The sequence below is a fragment of the Haliotis asinina genome, chromosome 14 (genome assembly GCF_037392515.1).
Source record: "Haliotis asinina isolate JCU_RB_2024 chromosome 14, JCU_Hal_asi_v2, whole genome shotgun sequence".
Taxonomy (NCBI): Eukaryota; Metazoa; Mollusca; class Gastropoda; order Lepetellida; family Haliotidae; genus Haliotis; species Haliotis asinina.
Window position 1 is genome coordinate 9,761,432 of NC_090293.1, and position 27,725 is coordinate 9,789,156.

At 39.6% G+C, this 27,725-nt stretch overlaps 1 pseudogene; it reads left to right on the plus strand.

Annotated features, from left to right (window-relative positions):
* Positions 1-22,980: 22,980 nt before the first annotated feature.
* Positions 22,981-26,721, plus strand: LOC137261930 (integrase/recombinase xerD homolog; annotated as a pseudogene).
* Positions 26,722-27,725: the final 1,004 nt, after the last annotated feature.

Genomic DNA, 27,725 nt, shown 5'->3' on the forward strand with positions numbered 1-27,725 from the left:
CGACTGATGGCATGAGAGCGATGTAAGTATTGATATGGGCATCATTGTAACCTTTCACCAAGTAGTGTTAAATTCTAAGGAGTTAGTGAGTTGAGTTTGAAGTCGCTTTTAACAATATTCTAGCAATATCAGGGTGGGGGACGCTGTACCCATATGTAGAATCGAAGCCGGAGCATCGGCATGAAGTGCGAACGCCTTAACCACCAGGCCACCCCACAGCCCTCGGTTAAAGAGGTAATAACATGTGTATTAAACACGTACTAAGCAGTTCCTACAACATGACCTCGCCAACATCAGCATCAGATGTTGATACAGAATGTATTGATACAACGTAATGATGTCGATAACATTAACTAGACTCAGCAGATAATGTTTAGCACCGGAGTGAAAGTCGTGATTGACAGACTCTTTGACATGAATTGCCATATTCGTGTGGAAAGTAACATCGGAAGATTTGATTATTCGACCCAGAATATTTTTACCACTGTCGTCTAAATCTTGCAAACCATTTTGAGCACCTACCAGTATATACGAGGCAACAGCATACAGTAATTACAAACGACGCGTCTTATCGATAAAGATTTTTCTTCATGATTGTGTCATTCGTGATTTATTGTTCGTTAATCCCTAGTAAGCACGTAGGCACCACCATGAAGCGAAAATCTGAATTATTTTGATTCCCGTTCGTATGTATATTTCACTAGTTCCCTTGTGTATCTATGCTGTTTTAACACAGCAAGACTGCCCTTGTATTTAGTGTGTATGTTGTTTGTAAAACAAACTGACCTAGTTTTCTAGTGTATTAGTCAGACCGTCCTCGTTCTCTAGTGGAAAGGCTGTTTATAACACAGACTGTTCTCGTTCTCTAGTGTATATGCTGCAGGCAAAGTATACTGTCCTCGCTCCTCAGTATGTATGGTGTTTATAACACAGTGAGACTGTTCTCATATTGTAGTGTAGATCCTGTTTTTAACATAATAAAAGAACTGGAAAATCACAATTAGGATTACAACTAGCGTAGAATTTAAATCTAGTAGCACTTTTTGGACAGTACAATATAAAAAAACAGGCTACTGTTATAACGAGTGTATAACACACACTGTCCTCGTTATCCGGCGTATATGCTGTATATAAAACTGTAAGACTATGATCGGTTTCTAAGGTATATGATATTTATGGCATAGACTGTCTTCATTCTCTCGTATATATGCTGTTTATAGCACAGCCAGACTGTTCTCTGTATCTTATGCATATGCTGTTTACAAGACAATCTTACTGTCCTCCTTTTCTAGTGTATATGTTGGTTTTAACATTTACTGTCCGCGTTCTCTGTTGTACATGTTTATGACAAAGTAAGCCCTTTCTCATTCTCCAGTGTCTTTCCTGTTTATAACACAGCCAGTATGTCTTCGTTCTCTAGTGTGTATGCTGTTCCAACATGCACTATCCTCGTTCTGTGGTGCATATGTTGTATGATACAGTAAGCCTGTCCTCGTTCCCTGGTGTATCTGTTGTTTATATAACAGTAGGACAGTCCTCGTTCTCTAGCGTATATGATGTATATAACACGGCCAGACTGTTCTCGTTCACTCTTCTATATGCTGTTTATAGCACAGCCTGTCCTCGTTCCCTGGTGTACGTACTGCATGCATAACAGTAAGACTGACCTCGTTCTCTAGTGTATATGATGTAACAACACAGTCAAATAGCCCTTGTTCCCTCGTATATATGCTGTTTATATCACACACTGCCGTCGTTCCCTGCTGTATATATTGCATATATAACAGTAAAACTGACCTCGTTCTCTAGTGTACTTGTTGCATATTACAGTCAGCGAAAAGTCTGTTTAAACTCAGACTGTTCTCGTTCCCTAGTGTATATGGTGTTTACAACACCATTTCCCCAGAATTTAGCTCATGTAACGTATACCACCTTAAGACTATGGTGTACTACCTATGGCACGACATGGTTGTTTTGTCTTCTCAGAAGTCATTGAGTCCATGGCATAAAATGTACGGGATTCAAACGTGGAAAGGAGACCAAATAAACAGTACGACTTCGACAAGTAGCACCTTGAAGGAAAAAAGAATGACCAGTTGTACTACTCTTGGACGGAAAATCAAATATAACAACTAGCAAAAGCCTGTGATGCTAAACGTTGTTGACACAATACACTATTGAGGGAACACATACGTGTTTATGAACCACTATCAGTTAGTATTGACACCATTTGCTCGGAGCGTCTCAAGCAATGGTAACTCTTCTATTCAAGGGAAGATATTCTGCAAGTCCTTATAAGGCGAATCGACCAGCATTTGGTCACTCACACGACTGCTAATGCTAATGGACTATTATTTAACAGTCTTTTTCACAAATATCAAAGCATTTCAGTTACTCCCGATCACGAAACGTCAGAAATGCCGCCTGTACGAACACACAGCAGTATTCTAGGTATTATGGCGGGGGTCTACCCAGTTGGAATACGATGACTCCTGTCAACCAATTCAGCGAGCCTGACCACACTATGCTGTAAATCGCTGCATGCGACAAGTATGGGTTACCAAAGAATTTTAATCCGAATCTTTACATGGTCATAAATAAGTATGGCGCAGTTCCATCTGACATAGACAACAAGACCTTGGCTTACAATGTGGTTCCGAAACGCAAAAGCCAACATTCATGGAACATTATTTTTAAATATTGTTCCTTCGAATGTTGGTTTTTCGTTTCTGAATCACATTGTACACTAAGTGATCAAGCTCACTCACTCACTCACTCACTCACTCACTCACTCATTCCAAATACGTCTTGGCTTGTTATCCATGGTATACGTACCTCCATCAGTCAGTCAGCCAAAGCCCTCCACCCATAACCCCCGACCCACAACCCCTCCTTCCTACCCAGTATGCTGTTTCAGGAGAGTACCGAATTTACTGGACTTCATACACATCTTCGCCTATACCTTCAAAACCACAGTTAAGATTTGACAGAAAGCATAATCCCATAAAAAGACATTAATTAAAACACGTACTGCTGAGTCGTATAGAACAAAATCAAATATAAAAATGATTAAAATAATTTGCTGGGCAACATATGTGCTATTTGCACTTCTGATTACGTATCAGTCTTATGAGATTTCCTGTTTCATTTCATAAAACGTCATATATTCCTGAAGTCTTAACTTTGCCTTAAAAAACATTAGTCTGGTGATCGCAACATTGCCAATATATATTGCCAAATATAGTGAACTTACCTTGTGAACTCGAAAAGCCAATCAAAACCAGACATATCCATAGAATTACTGATTTATCCGCTAATGGCATTGTACATGTACATCATTCACACTACATGAGCTAGAGGAATCTTCACGCCTAACATCCAAGATATTCACGTAATAGATGAGTAGCGCTTATGCGTCGCTTTATTTAGGTACCTATTGCAAATACACACAGTTGAAACGATAGGTGGTCTTAACTTTGATATTAATGTTAAAAGCATCTTATACATTTGTATCCAATAACGTACAATAAACGCTTTTGTTGTTCCAGTAATAATACCGGTTATTCAACCAGTCGACGCCTATGCATGAAAGAAAGCATTTCAAAAGTTAAATTCACCCCATAACCTTGACCAAAGTCTGTATTTGTGAGCCTGAATGATAGCACTTTGTAGAAAGGCATGCAGTGTGCATTGGAATGTGAATACAATACAATGACACGTTGCACCTTGAAATCCCACAGACACAAAACACTATCACGACGTCCATGTTGTACCGTCGCTACACAGGAGTAAGGGTGTGAAATCAGAGGACATTTCATTAATCCAAATATATCCTGTAACCAATATTAGAATCATTGACAATCTTACATATGCGTCCTTATCCACACCATTTACGTCTGTGGAAGATCAAAGGATCAAAAGCATTCTACATCAATACCATAACAAATAGCGAGAAGCTGTATGTGTTCGTCAACCCTGTGTTTAACGTGGGGTTACGGGGTGGGGGGTCAGTGTAGCATCGGTACTGCCAGAATACCTAAAGATGCGTGTTTGTTTTTGTGTGCCACCGGACAATACTATCGTGACAAGATCTTGGAGGCACACTTCCTGCCATTTGCGTACTGATAAGAACGAAGACTGGTGTTTCAGGGTGAGCGAGTGGGTTTTGGGTGAGTGAGTGAGTGTGCACGCACTGGGGACCCGATGGCATGTGTCAACAAAGTCAGTTAGCCTGACCACCCGTATCATTATTCGCCGGTTACAACAAGCATGGGTTCACGGACCTTCACGATGACAACGAAGGAGCTCCCAGGGCTCTTACAGTGACACAATATATTTTTCAACAATATATTTTGATCTTGACAACTGCCACTTTGTCGCGTTTTATGAGACAAAATATAGAATTCACTCTCTTTGGTAAATTACGACACTTCTTGCTTGCTTTTGGTAAAGGCGACAAGGCGAAGTCTAATATCATCATTAATTGACCATTCCATACTAAGTGGTAAATATGATAAACAATATCAAATGCAAAAGTGCATGGCTAAATTCGAATTCTTCTCCACCAAACCCACTCTAAAGAAAGTCACAACTCTACATGCTTTTTGTAGATCACAACGTGGCTCATGAAACCACCCAGTAGGCTACATAGAATAGCATGGTTGGGCAATACAATATATTCCATACACCAAGCCCTGGCGGTATTCAGGCTCGAAGCTTTATAATATGTATAGAAACGGAACTGCCATACCTACGCAGAGACGAGCTCCCTACCGATAACTCTTTACAGCGTTTCTTGCGAGTGAGTGAGTTAATATTTAACGTCACATCGGCAATATTTCAGCCATATCGTGAGAACATTTAACCATGAAATGGAACATATGTATATTGTAAAATCTGTCAACGAAGGACAGTAAAACAACTAGAATATCACAATCTGAATTAAAACTAGCGTGGAAAGTTAAAACTAATATCACTATTCGGACAATACAATATAGAAACAGGCTATAGATCACCAACAACTGAAGGTAGATCACCATACTAGAGACCATGGGGAGTTACAGTACTTCTGCTACCTGCACAGTCCCTAGCTGGATTTACACCATCCCCTCAACTGCTGGCGACTGTATGCAAAATTAGCCAAAAATTAAAATGAAAGAAGGAAGATTAAATTTGACTTCAAATGTTTTGGGACTTACGTACCCTCACAGAAGGACAATAATTTTACGGTACTTCGAGCCCCCCTCGAGGATACAGCCACGAACAATCTCAGTTACTAATTTAACTTCCAATCATAAAATAGTTATTTATTTCACTCAACAAATCTTATTCTTTTAAATATGCAATAATTAAATGAGAACTTACGTAACTAAAAAGGTCCTTCATAGTTCTTGATTTGATGTTCGATACAGTCAAGCAAGACATGCTTGACCGCGATTATTTCATCACAAGGGATGCAGGGCGGAGGATCCTCACCTTTCAACAAGTATTCATGAGTATATCTTGTATGGCCAATACGACATCACCGCATGATAACCTCTTCAAATCTGGACTGACAGCCCAAGTAGGTGAAACCAAAATACGGTTTTATTTCATGTAATTTATTTATACCTACTTGGGTGTCCCACTTCTTTTGCATCAGATCACGGATGTAAGTTCTAATGCTAGCTTTGTAATCAGTATATGGGATAAGAAGTGGCGTCACAGATTTGTTGAGTGCTGCCTTGGCAGCAAGATCGGCCATTGTGTTACCAGAAATACCTACGTGGCTGGGTAACCAACAGAAGACGATGTCGCATTGGCCAGTAGAAAGATTATTATACAATTCAATAATTTCAATTAAAAGTGGATGTTTACAAGAAATACTTTTAATAGCCTGAAGGCAAGAAAGGGAGTTGGAATAGATTATATACTGTTGATGCTTAGGGTGTCTTTGAACATATTTAAGAGCCGTTAATATGGCGTTTGCCACAGCTGTGAAAATACAGCTGCTATCTGGTAGTCTAGAAGATATTGTTCTGGATCCAGTGACAGTAGCACAAGCCACGCGCCACCGTCCTTGGACCCATCTGTAAATAAGGACTTATAATTGCTATTTTTATGTTTTAATTGATTATATTCTTGTTTATATTGTAATTCGTGTGTTTCCGATTTTTTAAATGTGGTCAATGATAGGTCCACTTGGGGCCTAACCAATTGCCAAGGAGGAGAAGAAAGAAGACGTGAAGGGGCTATATTTTCCAGCTCAATGCTGGCAGCAGCAGGAAATGGCTTAATTCTGAGCCCAAGAGGCGGAACAAGGGAAGACTTTATGTTATACAAATCCTCATAAGGAGGATTAAAGACATAATTAAATGCAGGGTTAGACTCATTAGAAGTTAATTTTGTAATGTATTGTAAAAACGTTTTATACGGCTTTGGTTGACAGAAGTCTCATAAGCTTCGACGTAAAGACTTTCGATAGGAGAGGCTCTGAAAGAACCAAGACAAAGTCTTAGGCCTTGGTGGTGCATAGAATCAAGTAGTTTCAGGTTGCTTTGACAAGTTCCACCATATACGATGGAGCCATAATCAAGTTTAGATCGCACCAGTGAGCTATATACGCGAAGAAGAGTAGTTTGATCCCCACCCCATTTTGAATTGGAAACAACCTTTAATAAATCGAGTACCTTCAGGCATTTGGTTTTAAGGGATTTAATATGCGGCAAAACATGCGGTCAAATGTGAATCGAAAATAAGACCCAGGAACTTGGCCTCCTTGACTACTTTGATTGGGGTACCACCTAGAAATAGTTCTGGATTTTTATGGGGTTTGTATTTACGACAGACGTGTATATACTTGGTTTGTTATTCAGAAAATTTGAAGCCGTTTTCAATAGTATGCATATTTTTCCCACGGCAAGAAACATTAAAATTATCCACAAATAACGATCCATCAATTGAGTCGTTCAAAACCTTAGATAAACTGTTGATCTTGATGCTGAAAAGAGTGACAAAATACTGCCTTGTGGAACACCCTGATCCTGATTGTAATGGTCAGACAGGGTAGAACCCACACGGACCTGGAATTGTCTGTCATATAAGTTGGCTACAGATTCTGGCAAACGACCTCGCAAACCGAAGTCATGCAAATCTCTTAAAATGCCATATTTCCAGGTTGTATCATATGCCTTCTCAAGGTCAAAAAAGATAGACACAGCGTGTTGTTTATTCACTAAAACGTTTTAACAAATGATTCTAAACGCACTAAATGATCGACAGTACTTATATTTTTACGGAAACCACCTTGTATATCTGTGATAAGGTTATTTGTTTCCAAGTACCAAACAAGTCGATTTTATATGATGCTCTCCATGATTTTGCAAACACAACTAAATAGTGAAATTGGTAGATAATTGGATGGATCCGTATGATCACGTCCAGGTTTAGGTATTGGTACTGCTATAGCGTCACGCCACGAGGGAGGAAAGTTACCCGATGTCCAAATATCATCAAAAATAGTCAAAAGTGTTTGAAGTCAGGATTCTGGTATGTGCTTCGGGAGTTGATAACGTATGTTATCAGCTCCTGTAGCAGTGTCGTGGGCTTGGTCAAGAGCGGTATAGAACTCATGAATAGAAAATAGTTCATTATAGTCTTCCCCATTATCAGAACTGAAGTTAATAGTTTTCTTTTCTTGTTGTTTTTTGGTATTGTTGGAATGCAGGTACATAATTAGAGGAAGAGTGTTTAGCGAGGGTTTCACCTAGTTTATTAGCAATGGCTGATATATCTGTAATTAATTGATCTCCATGTTTAAGGTGATGTACAGTAGATTTAGTACCTTTAACTTTAATTTTCTGGACCATGTTCCATACCTTGGACATGGGTGTCCGAGAATATATTTTGGATACATAATTTTGCAAAGATTGGAGTTTATTCTGTTTAAAAGTACGCCGCATTTTAGCATTTAAAATTTTAAATTTAAAGTATGCACCATAGGATGGCGACGGAAATAACGACGACGGTGCTTTTTTTTTTTTTGCCTTCCTACCTTGCTTGCATTCATCAGTGAACCATAGTTTTCTTATGTGTGGATCTTCAGAGGACTTTGGTATACACTCATCAGCTATGGAGTTCAATTCATCAGAAAAGCATTTCATATCATCAGGAACATCAATAAATCGTTCAGGTTTAAGTTTTGCAGCACACAGTGTTCATATAAAGCCCACTTAGTCTTTTTGAAATACCGCCTTGATGATGGAGGAACATCAGTTGGAGTTACAGGTTTTAATATAGTAGGAAAATGGTCACTTCCACAGAGGTCATTGTTGACTGACCATTCAAATTCATTGAGTAGTTCTGAATTTGTGAGTGATAAGTCGAGAAAAGAATAGGTTCCTGTACCAGGGTGTAAATATGTGTTGTAACCATCATTATAAATACTTAAATCATTATCAGAACAAAAGTCCTCCAGTAATTTACCTTTAGCGTTTGTAGTTACACTACCCCAGAGTGGGTTGTGCCCTTTCAGATCTCCCATCATAATACAGGGCTTCGGGAGTTGGTCATACAGAGCTTGAAGATCGGTTTAGTGAAACGTCGAAGACGGAGAGATATAGAGACAGCATAACGTGCAAAGTTAATCGCACTGCAACGGCCTCAAGATTAGTAGTAAGTGAAACAGGGCTATGGATAGCGTTTTGTCTGACTAGAATGGATGATCCTACAGTGGCCCTATCATCCGAAGGCGAAAAACAATTATATGCATTAAAATGACGAAGATCAAATGCATCTGTCTGTTTTAAATATGTCTCTTGGAGACAAATCGCTGAAGGTGTAAAATCTTGGACTAATAGCTGTAATTCATGTAAGTTAGTCCTCAGCCCTGTGCAGTTCCATTGTATAATATTGTTGGAATAAACTATTTTTGTGGGGATTTATTGGGGATCTACCGCGCACTTTTTTTGGAGGGCGACAAGCTATGTGCCTTAGAATAGACGTTTTCAGATACGTCCATGTCTTCAAAGACCCCTTTGGGGCTCTGCCACGTTGTTGTTTTGAAGCTTCAGGCTTAGGTTTGGGTTTAGTTTTAGCAATTTGTTGACTATCAGCTGCGGATTGAGACCCAATGTGTGGCTGCGAAGATGATTTGTGATCAGAGGAGGACTTTGATGTATCAGGAAGTGTTTCCTCAGTCTGTGATGATAGAGCTGGGTATAGACGTTGTGGAGGGTCGCAATTGACCCAAGTCAAGGTAGTTTGGCAGCTTGTGGATGATTCTATTGTTTTACAACCGCACACACATGATGTATTTGCTACTGCAGCATACCTTTCTGTAAGGTCAGCTGCAGGTCTCTTCACCAGTTTTTTTTTTTGGCCTCAGAAAAAGAGATATTCTGGGTAAAGTTTATTCTGTTTTTTGCCATTTCCTCTTTCCAAATTGGACACTGTTTCGAAGAAGATGTGTTTGTGGTGACATATTCTATTCCTGTACTAACGTACATATAATGCTTCTGTTGTGCTCTTCTCTGATTTACGTCATAGTAGGCAAATATCCATGGCTAAGAGGAAAACTAGTTTGTGAAGTGGGCTTGACAAAGGTATACACAGGGAATGGAATTGTGCATCTTACTGATATACTGGTAACATCTCAATCTCTCATTCAAAACGCAAGTGAAAATGTAACATACATGAATGTATTTAGCGCTAGGTCATTTGGTGGGAATAGTTAGTAGTCTCTTCAAATCCACGCTTCCAGAGTGCGTGAGGTAAGATTTATAGTCACGTCGGCAATATTTCAGCCAAATCGTGACGTCAAATGATATAAACCCGTAATAAACACAATTAAATGATAAACCTACCAGCTTGGTTGATTTATAAAACAGTCCTAAAGTGCTTCATTTTGTTATTTCGAGTTTTTGTGATTTTCTATTTTTTGTCCATAGAAACTATTTGCAATTGGTGTCAAAGGGAGGGGTGGGCTGCGTTTCAGGAGCACAACTCGGAAACCTTTCATTATCTTTAAACAGAACTTGGCACATATATGAAGCAGATCCCAGAGTGGTGGCTTTTGCTACTTGCAGATATTTATCATTCATGATTTCCATGGATTTGGACTTAGTCTAAAAAATCAAGTTCGACATAAGCTAACTGTCAGATGATTTGTTAGTTCGATTTTAAGATCACATGAGCAGCTAAATCTTTCTTAAAACCCTTGTTCAATTGAATGGTTAAACAGAACTTAAATATTTTGCAGGCTGAAGGGTGATTTGATAGTACAGAACACTGGTTAATTAAATGATGCAGAAATAGATGTAAATCTATAAAATTATCAAGTTCATCATGACTGCAACGTGTTGAATGACAATATGTGGTATGTTTGCGAGTTGGCATTGTGAATAATCTACGCCATAATGTTTTAACCTTGGTAATAGCATGCTCATACATTGTCACTCTTCTAAGTTCACCCAGTACAGCTGGATTATAAAATCTGTACACATATTTACAATATTGTGAATGTACACTCAAAATAGAATTTCTTTGTTAAGCACATTTGTTCAGCACAAGTCTTATCAGATCATAGCATCGGGCAAATAGAATTCCCTCTTTGACGTAGATAGGCTGTCTCCAATCCTTGAAATCTTGAGTCATCTCAAAACCTTTCTCGACATAAGTTCCATTTCAATGTACTTCATTATTGCTTTATACATTTTAAGCGCTATGAAGATGCCTGGAGCTGGTTGTGGTGCTATATCAGCGGACTGGTTATTACTATTTATTATTATTATACACTTCGTCATTTTATAGATGTGAAACAAGGGTGGATGCTTAGTCTTGGTTCTATTTCATTGTCGAATACCATACGTGGATGATGTACGATGTGTATGCTTACAGTTTCTGTTTCAGTGTCGAATAGTACACGTGGATGATTCACGATGCAAGGGTGCATGATCTGTCCATTTCTGTCCGTGTCGGATACTGTTGGTAGATTGAATCATGAAGCACGGGTGTATCCGTTCCTGTGTTGTATAATGCACGTAGATGGTGTACAAATGAAGTAAGCGGATACACCGCCATGTTCAGCGGCGTCAGCAGTATGCCCCGGATGAACTCCTGGACTGCCTGTAACAGTCAAGAGGATGATCTGAGAACATAAAATGTCCTGGACTGCGATTTCGTGATCAGCGTTTGAGATATAACGTGTGTGATATGTGCATACAGAAATACAACTATGTCCATATTGTGTAAACGTGTACTTGGACAAGCATATTGAAAGACCATTTTCGTAAATGGCAATCCCTACATTGTCAGTCTATTTTGTGTATTGAGCAAGGGGTAGCAAACACCTGAATAGGTGATTTGAAACTAAGTAAGCCCGTGAAGTGAAAAGCTGGTTCGGGTGAATAGACGTCGCTTTGTCAACATCTGTGGTGCCTATTATCCTACCCATGGGACCTGCACTATAGATTACTTTGCTGACAAGTTCGACAAAATGCCAACAAATGAATGAATCTCGTCATGGACCGTTCAGTTCAATGTAGTGAATACCTGTTCAAGTGTTCCTAGTCATATGTACTTTGGGAACTGAGGAGTTACGTTTGTAAACGGCTATTATTTAGAATTGTCTGAATGCACAGATCTGAGGTGCTGCAAGCAACTCGCTGTGTCCCAATGTACTTGTCTTTAAAACTGAACTGAGTATTCACACATTTGATGTCTGTCAAAATGTCGACCTTGTCGCTTGGTCTAACTGTATCGTTGTCCAAATGCTTGCTATATCAGATGTTACCACAAATCGCAGTTGTTCATCAAGTTCGATCATTTTCGACATTTTTTCTCCCATGAAGACAACACCAAACTGAATATTTTATACATTTCACCTGTCGTAGTGCTGATCACCAGCCAAGATGGCGATCGCTGTCGTTACGTTGACAGAAAGAAACTGACGTTTGGTTATAACAAATTATTTGATGTACTGTTTGTTTGTTATTTCTACTGTGTCCTTATTGTATTCGAACAAACAGGGGAATCAAAGGACAATTAGTAATCACTTACTTGTGTTAGAAATGACACAACCTATGCAGTAGTTGCTGAAAGCCATCAAACCAGCGTTCTTATTGGCTACGAAAGGCCACATGACCTCCCTGTGATGCCTATAAACATGACCGCTGGTCAAAGCCTAATGGCACTGATGTATTCATTCACCTGAGTATGGGGAAAATATAAACTATTTTTATCTTACATTTCAGTTTTAATAACAAAAAACTGTTTCAACCCATTCTAATGAACTCACATGGTTAAGACTGGGACCAATAAACAAATTATCTGACCTCACATCCCGAAAGGACAGGTGAGCGACCTTGCCACTGGAGGTCACTATGTTTAAGAGGAAGTGACTCTAGATGTATTGTGAATGGTCTAACAATAAACAATATACTTAACTTCATTCTCTTCTGTACTGCAAGTCTCTATCCCGAACAACCCAAGAGAAATGTCTTTAACGAGCCCGTCAAAGAAAAGGGCAATATGCATAAATGGGTTACGTGCATTCCCCTCATCCCGCAACGTGTTTAGTGATATTGTTCCCATCCCAGTCTCGAGCTTGTGGTATAATGCCAGATACTGTACTGCAGCTTTTAAAATGAGTGCAGGATTGCCAGGACATGTAACAACAAGTGTCATTGTGTATGTTTTTGTTCGCAATGCTGCACCTGATTATCCTGATGGCGACCTTCCCATGTCAGTGCACATGCTCTCTCCACACCACTTAAGTGAACAGCCGTAAGATCGTCTTCACCAGCTCATGCTTGCCATAAGGATAGACCAGTTTGTCCGGTGGTCAGGCTTGCTGACATGGTTGGTGCGCTTGTCGTATACTTCAACTGCGTAACTCGATCTTCGTGATTTAAGACTCCATGCAGACAGACACTCCGCAGTCACACAGCAAGAATACTTCTCAGCGCGGCGTTTATCTACAAAAGTTTTGACTGAAAACAAATGCCGGTCATTTCCAATGCAATTTTATGCTTCAAAGTCAGCAAGCAATGCTGGCGTAATTATAAACAAAAGAATCAAGGTCCTTTAACAGAAAACATAGTTTGATAGCTTCTCGTGGTGGTGATATGTCAACAATTCCTCTCAGTTATTTAGATATTTCTGAAATATGTTGTACAATATATTTCATAATAAAACGTCATCAATATCGACCCTGATAAAACGTCACCTCAGTGACCCCGGTGTACAAATGACGTTAACGCGTTAATTCTGAAAGCACGTTGTCACCATATCATGCGAAACAATGTTGGTTTTTTTTGGAAAGCATCTTAGTCGAAATGACAAAGATTCATAGGCAATTTGGAAACCTTCACCTCTTATGTTCAACACTGTCACATATTTCATAGTGTAGATACCGGCAGTATCAATTAAATAACATAAGCAGTCTTCTTGGAATTCAATAAAGCTCTTTGATATTCGTGTCCATTTTAATCGCAAGAAAACGCACACACTCCCAAGACCCGGGTTTGAGATATTCAGAATTGTCGAAAGAGATGGTTAACAAGATTGCGTGTTCATACACTCTGATGCCTGCACCAATCACTAGATCATCTCGTATACAGGCCGTAAATGGTAAGTGTAAACCATGAGAAATTATATCAACATAGACAACTTAGAGACATGGTAGCAATTCATACACCCTTCATACGAAACTCCATCAATGGTTCACAAAGTTGGCATTGTCTTTAGGCAACTTAATGCTGTGTGGCGTGAGATCAGAAATATTTCCCTTGGCACCTAGAATCAAACCTGATTTGAAGGCTTACTTAGATTTCCTTCCGGATCTATTGAAGTCTCACCGCAGCATTCTGCATGGAGTACAGCAAACTCAGGACTCAGTTAATGCTGCGAGAGAGTGATATACAATGCTGTTACGAGAGTGTATTTTCTGTAAATTGTAATATTATTTAAGTAATAATTATTGTTGTGTCACAACGTTTAGTGTTTTGAATGATAATTATTATGGGTTCCATTCCGTATCGTAAATAGTCTGGGGCTCGTAACTCGAAGCAGCCGTTAGCTTGTCATTACTTAAGGACAATCGGTAAGCAGACACTACTTTAACTCGAAACAATTCTTAAAGTTAGGACAGTCCTTACAAGGCAAGTTAGCGACTGTGTTTAAGGTGTGCCCCCTACCAGCCTTTAAGCGGTCTTTAAGTGGTCTTAAACCATTATCTGTACGTGAGATATGGGAAAAGCGGAGAATCCCGTGATGTGAACCGTGTGTTCCACCACAGAAATAACCCTTTAGGTACGTTGAATGATGATGAAATACAATCAAGATCCAGTTTCCACAGACCACTGATTTTATAACTGTGTGATTTAATGACAATGAAGACGATGACAACGACGATGAGAACGATGATGACTTCTTGGTTCCTGGATATCCACAACGACGAAATGGGTTTGAAGTTCGTAACAAGTTACTTGAACCAATCTTTGCAAGGAAATTATGTTTCTTTCCCTTTGTGGGCTTGTGTGAACTGTTGTCCAGCTCCATTTCAAATGTATAATCAGAACAAGTCTGACACTTTAGATTGGAAATTTCAAGAATTATAGCATCGTCGGCCTTGTCCATCTCAGTTATACTAAGATAGCAATGAAGATGTAGAATTGAGCGGCAACTGACGCAAATTACCAATATTGTGCTGTGGTCAATGAACAAGCTGTTGGTAGTGTTCTGTGTGAACTCATACAGTTTCTCAACTTTATTAAAAGTACTATCAAAACATATGGAACAGTACAAAGTGTTAAACGCAACTTTGCTAGCACAGCCAGTAGTATGCTGAATTGTGGTGTTGTCTGCCACTGCACAATGTTTGCCATAAAACCACGTGATTTACAGGGAATCCCACTGCCTTTAACCTTGCCTTAAGCTGTCGATATTTCGAGTTACGCCTTTTATGGAAACGTCAACGCTTGATCTACATAACTGTTTCTCACTCTCATATCAAGATGCCGGTGAGTTGACATGATATTCGTAACCCATTATTTTCAGAATTGACTCATTTGCATTGTACGTGAAACCTCCATTGTGAATCTTTGAATCTTGGTTTTGTTTTGCTGAATACAATATTGAAAATATCAGACTTCTCAGTGTTGTATTTTGCTAGTTCTGATCTGATTTCTTACACCTTTTGTCACGGCAATTTTTAACCGTAACAATGCAGAGCTGATAAAACCCTTGCATTTAATAATGAGCTCATTCACAAAAGTGTTGGAGGATAACTAACTGCATGAAAGAAATATTTTCCTTCGATCATGTTATCTGTAATACGTGTATGTCAGCAAGTTCTATGAAAAAGAGTGTGATATTCCCTTTGAAACAAGTCAAACTTCGAAATAGGGACTGAGTAATATTATAAGGCATTACATAGAAGAGGTAGGACTTAACCAGCTACATATTTACCTGACGTTTAGGAAGTCCACAGTCTCCATTTCTGTGTCTAAAAAGCAGGGCTGTACAGCTGATATTATCGGCTGGTGCAACACAATTCCTTGCTCTTTCTATGCGTCCCTCTTCGCCTGGACCACAAGCGGCTGTACATACTGGAGAACTCCACTGGGTCCACTCACTAACGTTGTCTTCGCCTAATGGTTGGAAATAAGCGAAGAGTTTCATTCATTTGTGCCATGTCTTTATATTTCTTTGAACAACATCTTATTCTATCTACAAGGATAAATGAACATTGAAATGTGTGCAAACGTGTCAATCCTGCATTCCCATGCTTTGTGATCAATAGGTCTTTGGCAAAGGTACAAACCGGAATTAGATTAGAAATCGACTGTGTACACGAATTCATGATTTTCTCCAATGCCAACATGGCTATGTGAACCACATGAAGCGGTCAGCCACAGGTGAAGTCTTGGTAGAACGTCAAGGGCTGTCTACACAAGGTCACGAGGCTTCCAGTCACGCGCTGTCTCCTGAACAGTCCTCAGACGTCTTTGTTGTTCTCCATAGCAATAGGTTAGGTTGAGGTAGGTGTTGAATATGTTTCCTTCAATATGTCAGATATTGCTGAACCAACCGACGTTGACATAGACACCCCATGAGGGTAGTACTTCACGTGAAGATTCAATGGATTATGGAAGACTGTACAAGTGGACTTTAGAACAAGAAAGCACACAGACTTTATCATCAAACCGTGATGTCGGTTCTTGATGATCTTGAAAAAGAGGGACCCAAGGGACCCAACTATGCGAGAAAACCAAAGGGAGATTTAAAATCATTCCTCGGGTGTAATGGAAATAGGTCAAAAGTCCTAACAGGCGAAAATCTTCATAAACATTTAGTTAACAATTTAAATACGACGGATTCAGTCAGCTGTCCTACAGTGTCCCAGCTGGAACTGATTCCAAGCCTGGAAGGAATGGTAGACTATCTCAAATCAGGTTATAATCTGTTGACAAAACAAAATTCACGCACTTTACATTCCTCGCTTGATTATGTCGCAGGAAAAACTTTCATAGTATGCTGATAACAAAAAAGGAGATGTTTGATTTCTAGCATAACAATTAACAATTCTGGCATAACAGCAAGCTGACTAATATAGATACTTTGTTTATCTCGTTTATCCTACGTAAGTGTTGAGTTGGTCTAAAACCGCCTGAAGCATTGGGGAAAAGCATGGAGAGATGATGAAGAACGTGCGTTTGTAATCGTGAGTGGATTTCGCAGTAACGTGAGAGATCTGGTCTCTGTGTTAGTCTCTCTCTTCAAAGGTTTTGTTCATATTCCGAGAGGTCTGACTATAACAGATCACCAAGCTGACTTACATGGAAATGAACCGCTGTCCCGCTTGCATGTAAATACAACAGCGATGATTTTCATGACTTTTACGCCAACGTATGTCTGCCCGACCCTTTGTGCGGGGGCATCTCCAAGAAAACCTTCTATGAAAAGGGTCGAAACTTCCCCAAGAGTCCGGGGCTCTGAGAAAACTCTTCATAATCAACCATCTTTTTTCCGTGACGGGAGTGTCATCCGTGCAGCCCGTGTCATCATACACTGTACCTGCTACTTCTGGTCCAGACTCAATTATTTACAGGTAATATAGCTGGAATATTGAGTAAGGCATAAAAGTAAACTCACTCACTCGTCTTAAAGTAGGGGGGTGACACATCAAAAGAAGAGCGCGTCAGTTAGCCCTGCGCGAGGATTCTTAATTTAGATTACCGACACCGTCGTTTGTTGTCTGCCTTAGATTAATAGAAACTATCCGAAAACAGTTTTCATCTTAGAAATGAAATACTGTTCTCTCTACCATGTATAGTGTAATAAAGAACACTTTCGCCCTGAACTATATATTATATGTCCCCGTGCTTTACCCGTAACAGTTGAGGGCGAAAGAGTGCTTTATTACACAATACATGGTGGTAGAGAGAACTCTATCAGTTAAGTAAAATTATTGTCCTCCTGACAGGGTACGTGAGTTTAAACTTTCCACTTTGTTCTGATCGTATCAGATCTGTATTTTAATTTATGGTTAGATGTGTCTACATTGCTAACAGCTGAAGTCATGTGGGAAGCAAATGTACGGTACGTCTTCATGGTCCCGAGTATGGTGATATGCGATCAGTTGTTGGCAATCTATAGCCTGTTCTGTTTCATAATTTCTGATGGTTTTCACGCAATCAAAACGATAGAGACAGAATGGTGACAGCATTATTCGTCTAGCAGCACTAGTAATCAAGCTTCCAAACAACGTCTTGGCTCGTTATCCATGGTATGCGTACAATTTCAAAGTTCTAAAATGCGTTTGTGTTCGTAACTTTGTATACAGTATGGTTCAAAATTATTGAGAATAGATAAAGCATTTCATATTATTAAACGAGAACAAATCAGATAAAATTGAATGTATTGTGAAAGTGAACTGACCTTTTCATGTTGTGTAGGTAACAATTTAATATTTTATCAAGTCTCCTTGAGCTTCACGGTACAGTCTAAGACGGGTAGGCATACTTCCTATCAGAGAGGTTAGTGTCTCGTGAGTTATGCTGTCCCAGTATCGGACCACTTCTCTCTTCATGTCTTCAATTTTTGTCAACCCCTTTTGATTCACACATTCCTTCATCATCCCCCAAATGTTCTCAATGGGATTTAAGTCAGGACTATATGCAGGAAATGGTAATGCAGTCACATTTTTCTCCTGAAACCACTGCTTGGCATGTTTTGCGGTGTGTTTAGGATCATTATCTTGCTGCAAAATCCAGTCATTTCCATAAAACACATGTGCACTTGGAAGGAGAAAATTATCCAATATGTTAGTGTAGCGTTGACTTGTCAGATTTCCCTCAAACACACACAGCGGGGTCGTTCCTAATAAGGATATCCCTCCCCATACATGAAACTTTGGGCTGTATTTAGGTCGTCGATACAACGGTGCTGACGCAGACTTTGTCCATATTTTCACATTATTGGGATATACCCATATTGAGCTTTCATCAGTAAAAATCACATTTTCCCAGTCAAAGTTTTCATGTGCCAAACACCACTCAACACGCCTGTCTTTATGTTCTTGTTTCATGAGAGGAGAAGGAATTCCAGTCTTTTTCTCCCATCCAAGATCAATCAAATTTCTTCTAACTGTAGATTTTGATACAACTGTTGATCCCCTTTCTATCATTTCATACCTGATGTTGGAGATGCTTGCCCTTTGCTTTTTAGACGCTAAAATTCCCAGCCGGACGCGATCTGAGAAGTCCAATTTTCTGGGTCTCCCTGCTCCTTTCTGGTGCCCAAAATCCTTTCCCTCTTTAAAATTCTTCCTAATCCTATACACAGTAGAAAGAGGGGTTCCTGTTCTCTCTGCCAATGTATTTACATCATCAATTCCTTGAATACACAACTCAAAAATCAACCTTCTTTTATCTTCAGCAGACATTGTTGACAGTGCTGAGGAAAATGACGTCTGCTACAAATTCAGGGGAGGTAACTCTAATTGTACTATACTCAGTATGCCAAGATGAGTTACCTCCCTTATACCATTACTTAGTTTTAAGTATCAGTGAATCAGTTGAGGTGTTAGGATAGCTCAAAGTAAGAAGAAAAATTCTCAATAATTATGAACCAGACTATATATCTTAACTTACCTCGCCAGTTATCAATTGCAAAAAGAAATATCCACAGAATTGCTAATTTTTCCACCAACGATATTGTTCATTTATGTGTGTGCGTGAGGAAGGGGCAACTGACTTCGTAGATCTGCACATGACAACTGAAAAGCGCATGCGTGTCGCTTTATTTTGACGGCTCTTACAAATACACAATAAACGAGCCACACTGTATACGCATTTCTTGTTCCAGTAAAAAATACCGATTATTCAGGAAGACGACGCCCATGCATGATTGAAAGTATTTGTATGAGATTAATCACATATTACACTTGATTAAAGTGTGCATTTGTGAGTCTGAATGGTTACACTTTGTCCAAAGGCATGCAGTCTGTATTTAAGAAAAACCACTGTCATAAAATGGCACTCTGCACACAGTGACTACCATCACTACATACATAAATCTATAGAAGCAACAAAACTTTCGACATCTATACGAAATCACTGCTAACAACAGAATATGTATTAATTTCAGCACTCTTACAGCTTACAATGTCGTTTGTTAACCATCGAGTCAAGATCACACACTTCAGTTACACCGACCATGTATTTATAGATCACTATCAAATGGTGGAAAGGTCAGTGAGTGAGTTTAGTTTTACGCCGCTTTGCGCATTATTCCAGCTACATGGCGTCGGTCTTTAAATAATCGAATCTGGACTGCGTTATTGAGATTTAAAAAACGAACTATTTCCCGCCGCGACGGTGCCGCTGTGCTAGTCACTTCGGCACGTTCGCGCGGGGAACACCTCGGAGGTGCAGCGGCCATTCTTTCGCACAGCCCAACAGTAGGGGTGATGGTCTCTTCCAAAATCCTGAACAGTGACAACTTTTTCAAAATAAATTAAAACAAACAACAGCTTCAGTGCTTCAAAACTGTTTTCACACGTTTAACTATATTTATGTTTACATCATTAAACATGTTTTGGTACTTTGTAACAGATGAAAACTTATGAATTTTACATAATCTTCAATGCCAAAGAATTTTAGACTTCTTGTTCGATTTCCGAGCATACAACGTTGTACGTGCTAAAATTTAATCGACAGTGTGTCAGCTTAACTATGCTTACAACTGATATATTTTGGGGGAATAGGGTTATTGTATAAGTGCAAAATAAAAATTTTACAATACTGTATCTATGTTGTTGTTTTTTCAAATCTGCACGGATAGACCAATGATATGAGGCTGAGGATGGGTGATTGTTTTGTATCAACTATGAACACTTCAACCGTTGTTGACAGTTGTGCTGTCATCGAAAGACAAATGACGTTATTGATTAGTTCTCAGAGACTCTTAAATATAACCAGGGATTGCATCCGTTTTCATCCGAGGAAACAAACTGCATGTTATATGTCTCTCAAACGGGAATAAACGTACGCCAAGGGAGACAACTCACTAGGGTACTCGTGCACGTGTTCACCGTGGTTCCACCTGGTTCGTACTCGGATACACGGGTACCCGTTTCATTCCCTATTGCCATAAATACTGGACTACCAGTATATCGATCTCAGTCTTGCGGTTATTAGGAAAACATGCTGGGATGAAACAGTCTCAAGTTTATTGAAGCTTAAGGCAGAACCTAAATTTTATAACAACTTGAGTGTCAACTTACCGAACATACTTGAGGTGAACGGTGACTTTGGTTTACCGTTTTTAGTGATATTCCAGCAATAACACCGCGGAGGACACAAGAAACGGGCTTTACACATTGTACCCATATGGGCAATGAGACCCGGGTCTTCGGCGTGACGAGCGAACGCTTTAACCATTAGGCTACACCAACGCGCCTATTCACGTGACTTGTATTACAATACCATTTAGCGGTGGATCCAGAACGATGCCATTGGCAATATGACAAGAGAAACTATCATCTACTGCATATTTTCCTGTCATGGGGATACATAATTTCCGTCCCCTGATAGGTGAACATACTGTATGACATTACTTTTGGTTGAATGGTAATCCCTACAATCTGGTGACGTTAAATATCACTTAACCTACTCACTTAAACTCACTTAACCTACAATCTGTCACTCCTTTGTTGCAGGACGTCATGACCAAAATATATATTTCAATGACGATCGATTACCTGTTTTTATAAGGTTTGAAATTATGCCACTGAAAAGCTGGTTCAAGTGAATAGATCTCGTTCAGTCACCGTCTGTGGTGTATAGTATCTATAGGATCTACACAGTAGCATTCCAACACTCCATGGTACGTCATGTAAAGCTGACTATATAACAGTTTTATGATCCTTACAAACGCGTTCGACAAAATGCAAACAAGTCACATCCTGGATACAACGTCAATACAAGGGATAAAGAACGTGTATATCTAACATAGCATTCATAAATATACACGTACGGCACTAATAGAAGGTTCTGAGAGGCATGTTCCTTTTCACCACTTGTTACTAGTACCCTAACCTGTAATGACGGAAATTCCTTCAACACATTGACCCACTTTAACACCAGTACTACATACTTTGGAAACAGTTTCTATCAGTCAAACCACCTAGCCGCTATCACGTCAGTCTTGTCATGTACACGTAGATATGGAATGCAGATTCTATGTAAATGTTTAAGAAAAATAACTAGAACAATTAGATTCGCATGACAACAACATTCATATGCGAAGTTCATTTGGTCAATATCAGAAGTTTCATTTGAATTTTTGTCAGGGGCAGAATATATACTTCATGTTTTTTCTGTTCACATTGGTACTTTGAACCAGGAGGAGAGCTCTGTGAATATACAACTCTTTTAATACAAATATGAGCTACTTTTCTGTGTATTAAGCACCTTACTGTTCACATGTTACTATGCATATTATGTAGCATTGACTGCAGTATTGTACATCACTTGTTTCATAAGTTGTTAGTAGCTACGCCGAAACGCCGTTCATATTGATATTAAGAAAGTTTATCACCCACTACTATGATGTTTTACAGATAGTGTGTGTCTAATGAGCGATTCCTTTTGGCAAATTGCGTATGTTTGTGGATGGAATGCTCAAAGTCCATATTTGTAGATCATTAAAAATATACGCGTACGAACGCTCACATACCCTTTGTCCGAAGAGCACACAGTGGGTCCCTTACAAGGAGTATGAATGAGATTTTAAGACGCTTTTAGCAGTTTTATTGTCGCGTTAGCAATTCGTCAAGTATACTCACGGGCAGGTGATCAGTGAAATTTCTTATAATTTGATGAACATGATCACGTCCATGTCCTGGTATTGGAACAAATGTTGCCATTATTGGGGAGAAGTTTCTAGGTGTCCAGATTTCATCAAATATTAACAGAAGAGTTCCTGGCAAATGCTTGCAGAGATGATTTTAGGAATAATCTAAATACTCATGGACTAGTATTCCGAGGTTGGCTATTTATAGCTTTCCTTTAGTGGACGTCACACAAGATGAAAAGGTTAGACTGCGGATTGTCTGCTGACAGTTAAGCGATGAACGCGATAGGATCTGTACTCCAATGAGCATGTAATACCAAACATAACACATGTTTTAGGGAAATCATCTTCACCGCACTGATAAGTACGGGCACAATAATGTAAAACCAAGAAACATACTCTTGGTGAAGAACGATTCATAAGGGTTTACCATGTACAGGGGACACAATCTACCCATTCAATTGCGATGAAATTTCCAACGTTTGAAGTATGAATTAGTGGGAAATTGCTTTCTCCTAGCGGTGTGCAACTATAGTCACGTGATTGGCTGTTCCGCCAGGTGGCGCTGATTAAGGGTATATATAGGGTTGGTGAATTCAAATTCGTTCTCTCTCTTGTGCAACAAGACCGTGCATCTTTATAATGGACACAAACGCCAAATTGGACGCCATCTTGAAACAGCTGAATGCTAATAAAGACGAACTGGAAGAATCCTTTAACTCACAAATTGGTGCCTTGAGACATGAGTTCTGTCAAGCTTCTTCTGATTTGAAGAAACTCAAAGCCGAGAAGGATTATACGTGGTCGAGGGAGGGGAATAAGATACAATATAATTTCAACAGTGAGACATTAGACTTTCTGCATACAGTCCTATTGGCGGTTCAGAATCAGCGATATGAAGACCCTGAAACGGTTCTGACGTCGGCAATAGAAAGTGTACAGAAGAGAAATAAGCACATTAAAATTGCGGATTCTAGTGAAGGAGGCTGGGAAACGGTGAGAAATTATGTTGCGAATGATCTCGCTGATGATTCTGACGATGACAAAAGGATTACTTCGGCTGAGAACAAGGCAGTCAGGAAACTTCGTCAGAAGCGTGCACGTCAATCACCGTACTCTTCATCTAGGTCAGCTCGACGCTCGTCGACGGTCACTCGGCCCGTTCCGTTTCCTGTGCAACCTGTTCCTGCTCTTCAGCCTAGCCAGCTTGCTCATCTTTTTCGTGCAAAAAGTCAAAGGTCAGGTTCATGCTTCGCCTGCGGAGAGTTTTCGCACTACCGACGAGACTGTCCGTACAACGTCACTACACAACAAGTCTCGGGGGTCACAGCCGGAGTCTCAACCCCAGGCAACAAGTAGTCAAGATTTGTCAGTTAAGTATTCTCATTGTTTTGATGTTGAGACCATTTTTTACAAACTAACTGACAACTATCATGAGTACGAACAAGGTATAGCAGATATAATTGTCAAAGGCAGGCTCAAACAGAGTTTGAGTTTTTGGCGTCAAATCGATGCGTCACAATTTGTTATTGATTTGATTGCTTTCGGATATAAAACTCCATTTATATCTACACCTCCTTCTATGTTTATACCTAATAACAAGTCAGCTATCAAACACGATGTTTTTGTCACGCAGGCCATTGAAGAGCTGATGATGAAACAGTTGATCGTGACCTGTCATGAACCACCTACTGTAGTGAAGCCATTGACTGTCTCTGTTCAATCCTCGGGGAAAAAGCGACTAATCCTTGATTTGTCCAGAGTGAATGCATTTATTTTCAAACGAACGGTGAAATATGAAGATTGGAAAAGTGTTCTGTGCTATATTGAAAAAGATGACTGGCTTATAAAATTTGACATCCATTCGGCTTATCACCGTATTGACATCTATCCGGCGCATACAGATTATCTTGGTTTTGTGTGGCCAGACAAGTATGGTAAAATATGCTTCTATAAGTTCATGGTTCTACCCGTTGGACTCACGTCGGCACCTTATGTCTTTACGAAAGTGACCAGACAGCTGGTTAAAAAGTGGAGGTCAGATGGGCACAAAATAGTCACATTTTTGGATGATGGTATTCTGTCTGGATCCTCATCACGGATGACTTTTTCAGCAGGTCTGGAAATTAAGAATGATCTCCTCTTATCTGGTTTTGTACCTAAAGTTGAGAAATCTCTATGGGTCCCTTCAAAGAATATGGAATGGTTAGGATTTGGTATTGACTATCGATGACTATTTATGTCCCAAAAGGCAAGATTGACAAGGTTAAACTTGCGATTGATACTTTGCTTCATTGTATTCATAAGCCAGTCTGTGAAAGGTCGGTTGCATCTGTTGTGGGTCAAGTCATTGCCATGAAGTTAGTTGTGGGTCCGGTGTCGTATGACACGATCGATCAGTATAGACATTCTTAAGGCAAGATCATGGTATAGCAAGATTGTTTTGTCGGATATGGCTATTAATCATTTGAAATTCTGGCATGAGAACATAAAGAAATATGATTCTAGAACACTTGTACAATCAGCTACTGCTACAACTGTTGTGTATTCAGATGCGAGTGACGTTGGATTTGCAGGGTATATTGTCAACGTAGATTGTGTACCTAGTTGTGGGCACTGGTCAAGTGAAGAGGCTAAGCTCAGTTCAACTTGGAGAGAACTTAAAGCTGTACAACTTGTGTTTGAAAGTTTGATTTTAAAGTGACTCATCAACGAGTGAAGTGGTTCACTGATAATCAGAATGTTGTTAACATTATAACAAAGGGGAGTATGAAGCAATATCTACAGTCCATTGCTCTGAGGATTTTCGATTTGTGCCTGAAGTATTGTGTTGAGTTAGAAGTTCAGTGGATTCCCCGTTGTGCTAATCAAATAGCTGATTTTCTTAGTCGGCTGCCTGATTGTGATGACTGGGGTGTTTCTCAGGAGGTTTTTCATAAAGTAGATGCCATTTGGGGACCTCACCATGTGGATAGATTTGCGTCGTACTACAATAAGAAATTGGAGCGTTTCAATTCTAAGATCAGCAATCCTGGGAGTCAAGCTGTAGACTGCTTCACTGTCACCTGGAAAGGAACTATGAGCTGGATGGTCCCCCCTATAGGTTTGATTCCAAGAGTTATCAAGCATTTGAAGGAATGTTGTGCAGCTGGTACTTTAGTGGTTCCAGAATGGCCTTCTGCGTGTTTCTGGCCGTTGATATGTACTAAAACGTGTTTATTTCACAGATCAAAGATTGGATGTACCTTCCAACCGATAAGGACGCGTACACTGCCTCTAGGATACAAGGCGGTTTGTTCGGCGAGAAAGATTTAGATTTTAATATGCTTGCTCTGTTTATTGACTTTCGTTACTTTTACGCTGTATGTGTTTACAGAGGTTTTCCAGCATGTCTACAGAAACGAGTTGAGTGATCTCCCAGAAAATGTTAGAGCATTGGCTGATGACATCCCATCGGTGTTGTCCGGAGCTAGAGCCGATTCGACAAACAGAAAGTATCAGTATGGGTTTTCCGCCTGGAAAAGGTGGGCGATATGTAATGAGATTTCTTGTGATTTGCCTGTATCGCCTTTGCATTGTGCACTATATCTTGTATCAGTAATGCAACAAAGTGAAAGTTTTTCATCTGTGGTGACAGCTTTTTATAGCCTGCGTTATGCGCATTCAAGTTTAGGGTTTGTGAGTCCCACTGAGAATAGTCTAGTCAAGAATGTCTTGGAAGGAGCTAAGAGAAAGCTGGCTAAAGTTGTAATTAAGAAAGAACCTATTACGGTATCTATTCTGGAACGTATGTATGATGATAAAATACAAGGAGCTGGATTACCAGAGATTAGATTGCTATCTATGTGTTTATTGGCATATGCAGGATTTTTTTGCATTCAGCTGAGTTATTGTATATATCACGTTCTGATCTTGTATTTTGTCAATCTCATATCTTTGTTTTCATTGAAAAATCAAAGACAGATATTTATAGAGATGGTGCTTGGGTTGTTATAGGTCGCACACACACCAAACTGTGTCCAGTAGCTTGTCCAGTAGCGCTATCTTGATATGGCTGCTATTGATTCTGATTCTGATCAGTACATATTCAGAGGTGTGACGAAATGTGCTTCTGGGTATATTCTCAGGAAAGGAAATGTTCCTTTATCATATACAAGACTAAGAGAGATATTCATTGATGCTTTACGTCCTTATGTTGATAACATAAAACAGTTTGGTTTGCATAGCTTGCGTAGTGGTGGAGCAACAGCGGCTGCAAATAACGGATTGCCAGATCGAATGTTTAAACGTCATGGACGATGGAGAAGTGAAAAAGCTAAAGACGGGTATATTAAAGATAGTTTGGAGCAAAGGATGAAAGTTTCACTTTCCCTAGGCCTATGACTTTCTTTGCATATCTCACCAGCCACAAGCGTATTCCAGTAAACTGTGTTGTGTTGTGATGTTGTGGAACGAAGGGGTTAGGAGAAATGAAATTTCCAACGTTTGAAGTATGAATTAGTGGGAAATTGCTTTCTCCTAGCGGTGTGCAACTATAGTCACGTGATTGGCTGTTCCGCCAGGTGGCGCTGATTAAGGGTATATATAGGGTTGGTGAATTCAAATTCGTTCTCTCGCTTGTGCAACAAGACCGTGCATCTTTAAGTTTATATTATGTGTATCATGTAATGTGCTTTACGTGTGATTTGTTATATTTTACTGTTTCAGGTTATTGGTTTGACTGGTGGATCGTGGGGGTGAAGATGAAGGAATACGTATGAAATGCTGTGCGTTTCAGTGTTTGCTCATTGGGCTGGCAAGTCTTTATAATAATGCATCTGTTCTCTATGAAGATTTTGGCTGGTAAGCTATTGTAATAGTGCGGGAGTTTGTTCTTTCTGGGGCTGGCAAGCCATTAGAATATAGCACATCTCTGTATAAAATGTACGTGTGAAAGCTATGGGCTGGCAAGCCATTAGAATATTGCACTTGTCTGTATAAAAGGTATATGTGAATGCTATGAGCTGGCAAGCCATTAGAATATTGCACATTTCTGTATAAAATGTATAAGTGAAAGCTGTGGGCTGGCAAGCCATTAGAATATTGCACTTGTCTGTATAAAAGGTATATGTGAATGCTATGAGCTGGCAAGCCATTAGAATATTGCACATTTCTGTATAAAATGTACGTGTGAAAGCTATGGGCTGGCAAGCCATTAGAATATTGCACTTGTCTGTATAAAAGGTATATGTGAATGCTATGAGCTGGCAAGCCATTAGAATATTGCACATTTCTGTATAAAATGTATAAGTGAAAGCTGTGGGCTGGCAAGCCTTTAGAATATTGCACATTTCTGTATAAAATATATATGTGAAGATATGGGCTGGCAAGCCATTAGAATATTGCAC